Raw genomic sequence first — 8,458 nt, forward strand, 5'->3', positions numbered from 1 at the left:
AGGCACAGTTGCTCAGTAGAGTAATTGTACCTGTTCTGTGAAGCATTAATTTTTACATATGCATATATACATCATTATCTTTACTAAGCAAAATAAAGCAATGGGTTGGACGATCAGTTATTGTGCTGCAGGCCATTTGATGATTTCATGGCTTGCACCCCCCCATTACACTACATCCCTGAGAAGCTGTCACTGCTTGCCATTGCAATACATGAGAGTCAAGTGTTAAAGCGATTGTACTTGGCCCAGTTTGCAGAGCCATAAGGTGATGTACCCCCAGACATCAGAGGCAAATGGCCGCAGGCCTCAGGCCCTGTAGCCCCTGAAACCCTGTATCCAACCAAACATTGTCTGACACTGACACAAGAAACAAGAAAAAAATTAAAACAAGAACTCTGTCGATATGAAGAACTTCTATTTATTGTTAACCATTGTAGGAAAATACTTTATTGGTCATTGCAACAACAAACATTGTCAAAGATTTAGAAAAAATAAGGTCCTTAGCAGTCCTTTGTAATATACCAGGATAAACAAATCAGGAAGGGAAAGAAATGTGCTTTTCTAAAGGCACAGAGACATGCACCTTGCTATCAAATGAATTTGCAGAAGAAAAAGGCCTTTGAATTATATGAACTTCCACAAGACTATCACATGCACCTTGCTATCAGATGAACTATCACACCTTCATAGACAACAGCATGGTCAATCCTCTCTATCTAAAACACATGCTACTACATCAAATATGGAAGCTATCTACTCATCATCAAAACATGACTACTAGGCCCGCCCAAATCCCGGTGAATTCAGTATCCCAAAGTCCATGTTTGTTTTAAATTCTTCATAGGACATTGAAAGAGGGAGGCGCAACACATTTCCACAAGTGTTTGCCTCTGGGAACATGGACAATTGGACTTGGCCACTGCATACATGAAGAAACTCTATTGATGGTTGAGGGTTGAAGCCAAGTGGTGGAACTGTGTTAGCACCAGTTACAAAACACAGAGGCCCTCATTCCAACATTGACGGGCGGCGGAGGCCGTCCGTCAATGTTGCGGGTCAGGAATACCGCTCTGCGGTCCAGAGACCGCGGAGGGTATTCCAAGTTTTCCCCTGGGCTGGCGGGCGGCCGCCGAAAGGCCGCCCGCCAGCCCAGGGGAAAACGACCTTCCCACCATGAAGCCGGCTCGTAATCGAGCCGGCGGAGTGGGAAGGTGCGACGGGTGCTACTGCACCCGTCGCGTATTTCACTGTCTGCTATGCAGACAGTGAAATACATTTTGGGGCCCTCTTACGGGGCCCCCTGCAGTGCCCATGCCGTTGGCATGGGCACTGCAGGGGCACCCAGGGGCCCGCGACTCCCCCTCCCGCCATCCGGTTCCCGGCGGGAGAACCGCCAGGAACTGGATGGCGGGAGGGGGAGTCGGAATCCCCAAGCCGGCGCAGCAAGCTGCGCCGGCTTGGAGGATTCCTTGGGGGCAGCGGGAAACCGGCGGGAGACCGCCGGTTTCCCTTCTCTGACCGCGGCTAAGCCGCCGCGGTCAGAATGCCCCGCGGGGCACCACCAGCCTGTCGGCGGTGCCACCGCGTCCCGCGGCCCTGGCGGAAGTAATCCGCCAGGGTCGTAATGACCACCAGAATGTCTTTTATTTTGGCTTGACATGTGAGTTCTAAAAACAGGAAAAAAAGTATGAGTCAAAATAGCAAAATAGATTCCATCTGCTAAATGAATACTTCAGTGACGGTTGATACATGATTAATTAAAACCCCTCATGATTTGCTATGCATCATTTCAGAAAAACTCATCAATTCTAGATTATTTGCTGTTAACAACAGAGAAAACGTCTAGTCCTGGCTTGAGCATATGTTACCATCCGCACAAGCCTGCTCACCTTCCCCTCCCCTTAATAGGAGACTTACTACTGCTCAACATGTAGTAGGCATGGGTAGTCCATTTTGCTAGACCTGAATCTGACACATTCTCTGCCACTTCAAACACACGCTCCTTTTCTAAATAATGCTGGTATGCCAATAAAGTAATCTCAAAGACTTGGGACTGGAGGTAACTGCTACCTCCGCTGTGCAAAGGCTCTGCTCTGTTAGAAACACACACAGCAGACCCATTTATTCACCATATCTGTTTTCATTACTTTTCCTCGATGGACAGCACACCTTCCTGCTGAACTGGAGATACCTCTGCTGCTTCAAACTTGCCACCACTTTTGTCACTGGACCACTGCCTATTGTGTAAACGCATTTTTAGTTTGAATCAAGCAAATCATAAACAGATGAAAGGAATGGAAAGATAGAGTAAATGAACTGTGAAACATTGTAAGGATCAATGAAGAAAGTGAGAGATTAAGAAAGCAACAATGATGAAGAAATCATGCGGTGGCGTGAGATTGTGAAAATACAGAGTAAGGTAAGCAAGGGAGGGACCTGGTGGGATAAAAAGAATACTGAACTAGATAAAAAAAATCAAGGCACTGAAAAAAAGGAAAGGGAGAAATAATATTTTAATAAAAGAGAAGTGGGAGAGGAATGCTGGCAGGAATACATGAAAGGCAAAGTTAAACTGGTTTATCAGGCGCTCATGCACTGCCATATTGGCTATCTTGAAACGGACAGTGTGTGCCCATGTTTTCTTGTTCTGTGGACCGCAATGTGCCAAAAACAAAAAGTTAAAGAAAACAGCCCACATACTGGCCCTTCCAGGAAACCATCTGGCATTGCCAAAGACCCTGACATTCCAACACTGATTAATGTATGTAGAACTGATGAATAAAAGAAAGGAACAAGGTAGGTAAACAGTACCGACAACAATGAAGGCAAGGTTAGTATACATTTCAGCTGAATGGACAAAAGAGGAAAATGACGGTAAAAGGCTTAAAAATGTGAAGATATGGATGGAAGAGAGTGTTGCTACATTTATGAAGAACATGAAAAGAAAGAGTAAAATAAAGCAATGTGGAGGGAAATATCAATGGAAGGACAAAGGATGTCTTCACAAGTAGGGGAAGGAATTAACTAAATGTCGATGACAGAAAGAATGATAGCATAAAGGATGCAATCTATTAAAAAAGAAAGGTGATGATAGAGCAAAGAGTGTAAAATAGGGAGCATATAATGTAAGAAAGATATAAATACTGTTGTGAAGTAAGGAGAGAGTGGATGAACGAAAGAATGGGCTCAGATGAGATACCTTTCAAAAAATATATGTGCCTTGAATCTTTAAAATTTGGTTCTACTAAATCCTTTCCCATGTGACTCAAACTGTATGATACTGAGCTATTTGTTGTATTAGTTCCTGAATTTCACAAAGTCAATGTTGAACAGCATTGTTTTTCACCGTATTTCTTTATTCATTTTAATTATAGGAGTACATGAAGCATGATTACAATTGGGTAGCTACCTTTTACTGCGATGACACTTCAGTTAAGCTGCAACAACCTTGTCAATAGTCATATCACACAAAATTAAGTTGAGAAAATGAAATAAAGTTTGCACATACTTTCCAATTATTTGCACATTTATCCTTTTGTCCTTGCAATGGATTTTACTCTGTGAAAATTAATCCAATACGTGTGTCCTTCTTTTTCTCTCTATACTATACAGTTATCTTTAGGAATTCTTACATACGATGCTTGCTATAATAGGTTGTTTTGAATTGTAATTTTAATGGCTGTCTAGCCATAAATTGAACTATAATGGAACACTTTCACTTGCCTTCGCAATCTTGTAGGTAATCTCTCCAGTAACCAATGATGTGTTCTTCCTGTATCCGGTAGTTACTGCCTGATGGACTGAATTTAATGTTGAACATTCCATTAATAGTATCAGTGGTGATTTCTTGTTCCATCCAAACGAATGCCTCTTCAAAAATATGTTTATGTATTTCCATGGCCTGCAACACGCCCAGAGTTTTTAACCCCTCCTTTAATCTGCAATAAAGAATACTTAACTATAATTAGGCATACTACTGGTCAAATTATAATTTAAAAGTAATTCTAAAATGAACATGTCAATGATACATCCAAAAGTAATTCTGTGCCCTATATTCAAGCTGTGTTCATAAAAAGTTCAGTCTAATTAGGGTCATTTGAAACTAGCTGCTGGAGACCACTGACAAAGATCAATTCTCTTTTTCCTGAGGTCTTGTGATAATTTCCTAGCAGCAAGGTAGCACACAACCTGCAACTTTTCTTCAAAAAGCTGAAGAGGATAACTAATCAGACTGACCATGCACATTATTAGAGGGCAAACTGTGTGAGTTTCGGAGCCTTTTGGGTATATGGACAAGTAGAAAATATCAGAACTGCTGTATGTCTAGGTCCCACCCTGCTGAGATGGCACCTAGTGGCTGAGTAATGTAAAAGGTGCTCCGTGTTCTGTGGTTGTGAGCCCACTGCTCTTCAGAGACGCTTGGTAGATTGAGGGGTAGATATTTAGCATGGTTGGAATCAGTGGCAATCCCAAATTGGCTAAACAAAGACCTTGTGATGAGGCAAGAAAGCATGTCTCAGTGATTTCCCTGAAATAAATCTTCAATTTCTTGTTTGCCTCATGCTCCCCATTAGAACAGAACGTACACATTTTGATGAGGAGGGCATCTGCTTCTGGTGGTGGAGCAAGGGCCCCTTTAAACACAAGCACAGACTTTGGTCTGTTTTGTACACTGAACTGCCTGACATTTCCAGTCCAACCACAGATAGCTAATTAGTAGAGAGTTAACACACCTGTGTCCTGCTGTATATCCCCTTGCCACCTAAATAGTAGCTTATTTAGCAGAACAAAGTATCAAGCAATTTTATCACCGCTGCCTCGAGCACTAGGGACACCCATAAATCCACAGAGGAGATCTAGCCCAAGGAAGGCATTGACACTTACAAAAGAGAATTTAATAATGATCCTTCAACAATTCAAAAAATAAGTGAGTGAAGAACCTGAAGTAAAACTTAACACAATCACTAAATGATCTCAAGTCTGAACTCAAACATAAACTAGCTGAGCTAAATCATGATGTCCACTCAGTGAGGATTTGGATTATAAATGCTAAAAGCTAAATTTAGATTCTAGAATACTGGACTGACCACTATGGTGAACCCGCTAGCCAAGTCCAGAACTTCTGACAAGCCACTATACTCAATTGCAAAAATCCTGAAAATGGATCCCAAAGGGCAAACATCCACATCCGCGAACTGGAAGAAGGTGTGGAGAGAAGCAATTTGGAAGCTTTTGTAGCTAGCACATTCTCATCTATTCTTGAAGACGATCATCCAGATGTTACAAATTGATTGTGTACTCAGAGTTGGCTGCCAATCACTCACAAACCTGAGATGATGAAAGGATATCCTTGCAAAACTACAGTTTAAAGGCAAAGGAGGCCATCCTCTAGGTGGCCCAGGAAAAGGATACCATCCCTTTTCAAGAGGCCACATGTTTCCTATCCCCAAATATTGCACTGGCAACCTTAATACACAGGCAGCAATTTAGAATCATAAACTAAAAGCTATGAATGTGCTGAAAACATGTGCTATCCTTTGACTTATCCATTAGACTGTTGTTCGACCATAAACAAAAATAACACCCATTGAAGAGGTAAAACCTCCCACAGAGGTCACACACACAGAGGGAGGTTCCCCTCAATGACTAAGAAGTGAAGATGGCAGTTAAGGTGCTTAAGATGCACAAGGCCCCTGATGTCAACGGCTTTACAAGTGATTTCTATAAGAAAAACCTGGCAGTGTTGCTACCCCAGCCTTAGTTATTGGTATCGGGCAAAACAGCAAACATTCCCAATTAATGAGTGAGGCCCTAATTACACTAATCCTGAAACCCAAGAAAGCTCACAGGCTCTGTGCTTCTTACAGGCCAACAGCCTTGTTAAATCTTAATACCAAACTTTTCTCTACTATAGCTTGATGCCACAGCCAATACAACCTGCCCAGTCAGGATTGATCAATTAAGACAAGACACAAAATAACATTTTGAGAATTGTCCAGCTGGTTGGAAAGGTCAACAAGAAGATCCCGGTCATATGTTAGCCTTAGACACTGAGGAAGACTTCGACTGGGTGGCCTGGGTCTTCCTCTCGAGTACTCTAGAGAGGTTTGAATTTGGTCACTAATTTATAGTGATAGTTTTGCCAAATTATAATAATCCTACCTCCTACATCCTAGTTAATCACAGAAGATTGAGGGAGTATACATGTGTAGAGAAACAGGGAATAGTTAGCCATCCTCCCTGCTTTTTTATGCTCTTAGCATAGAACCCTATGCATCACATAATGGAGTGGAGAGAGAGGTGGGAGGCACAACCTTTGGGTAGGAGTTTCACAAAGCATTCTTGGTTTCTGATGATGTCCTCTAATCTCTTAATGATCCCTCAAGATTGCTCCCATGATTTCAACAACTTTGTACTTGATTTAATGGAGTATCGGGCTTCAAGGTAAACATAGCAAAGTTCATTGCTTTCATTTTTTTCAACCTTACACGATCTTTGAGGAAGGTTGGTGAACTAGCAAAAACACCCAATAAGACAAGCAAATGCCTGGGTGTTAAATTGACTCCTAAGACTGGGAACCTTTACAAAGCCTACTTTACTCCACTTCTACATTCTACATGACAGGACTGCCGGAGACTGTCCCCTCTTTACCTATCTTGGTTGTGAATGCTCAATTCCATTAAGATTACCTTTCTAGTTCTCAATCATTCCAGGCACTTCCTTTAATGGTCTGCAGTGAATTGTTTACCTCCCTCAAACAGTTGGACAATATACTCTCCTATAAACATATGCGACTACTGCAATATGGGGGGATTGCCCTAATGGACATGCTCTTATACTGTACACCAGCCCAAATAAGGGTGATGGTGGACTAGTCTCTCTGAGAAACTGTGAAGCATTTGCCACACATGGAAAGGATGTTGATAATATGCTACATTTGGGACCTAACATAGAAGTCAGGATCTGCTTGGCCACCAAATGTACGTTTATGTACTCCCAGAAAGACAACTTTCACAGGCTACACACGGTTACTAAGAAATCAGCATTGGCAACATTTCCCTCCCCACACACACACACACACTCACTGCTTTCACAGAGCATTTACACCTGCACTAGAACCTAATCCCTTTGATAGCATGTGGATGGGGAGGGGGGGGTTACTTTATGTTATGTTTCAGGGGAAAGAGATATTGTAACCGTTGATGCCTGCAATAGTAAATTTCATGTAAATGATAGAGAGCGTTTTAGATACACACAATGACATCATTGGGTTCTTAAAGAAATGGCTTCTAGGGAGTTTGAGATCCTCTACCATTTGAGATGTCTGTGCAGGAGGCAGGAGAGACTAAGGTGAGGACCACCTTTCCAAATCACCTCTACTAACATCTGTCCCAACTCGTACTCTACCTTTGCAAGCATTTTCCCATACAATCTCTGTCCTTGATGAGACAGAACCACACCAGACTACCCTATGGCATGACTCCCAAACAATGTTGCATACACTAGCAGGAAGGGGCGCTCCTTATAAGGTGATATTTGATTGATGCCTATATCTTGTTAAGTTTGGAGAACAAGCCAACACTCTTTAATGGAGAGGTTGTGGATTATTAGGAAACTTTAAACATATGTAGTGGGAAAGTCCTCATGTCTCCCCTTTCCAGAATGAAATCCTTGTACAAATTGAAGTGATACTTGGCTATCCAGTTCCAGCTTTACCTCCTTTGGTGAGACTGCACTCTAACTTCTTTAAGTAGCAAAAAATTGCTAATGAATTGAATATGTGGAATTATTTGGGGGCAAATAAAACAACACCGGCACCCGAGAGGAATAAAGTGGACCCTCCACCTGTGTCAATGTGGCATCACAGACTCTATTCGGACAATGGTTAAACAGTTCAATGTCCTTGTGGATGCATTTAAAATAAGGCAATTTGGAACAGCCCTTACTTTTGTGTCTCACAGACACGAGCCCTGATTCTGTTAATTTTTTATAACTAATTTTAGGTTGCAAGGCGTTGAATATAAGTCTTCTGCCTCTGTAATTTAGTTGTTTATGCTGATGCTCAGGGAAGGTAGCCAGTGCATATTTTCAAGTGCAATTTCTAGTTGTGGAAGGTGGAAAAGAGGGGGAAGGGTGGTCCGTGGACTCTCTTTTTAATTCTTCCTGGATTTTTTCTCTATTTTGAATTGTGTTGGGTGGGTCAAACCAAAGGGGATTGTTGGGATTTCTGTACCTTTTGTTAGCCGTATATTTACATCCTGTTGCTGTAGGACTGCATAAGTTGCACTGCAAAATGCCAATAAAATGACTGAAACAAAGTAAATTCAATATATATTTGATAACAATAATGTGATTGATTTCTAATTCTATCATTGGATATTCATGGAAATGTGATTATGTATGAAGCCATTAGGATGGACAGTGATTTACGGTAATTACATTTTTAAAATGATATAGT

This window comes from Pleurodeles waltl, chromosome 1_2 (genome assembly GCF_031143425.1).
Source record: "Pleurodeles waltl isolate 20211129_DDA chromosome 1_2, aPleWal1.hap1.20221129, whole genome shotgun sequence".
Classification (NCBI taxonomy): domain Eukaryota; kingdom Metazoa; phylum Chordata; class Amphibia; order Caudata; family Salamandridae; genus Pleurodeles; species Pleurodeles waltl.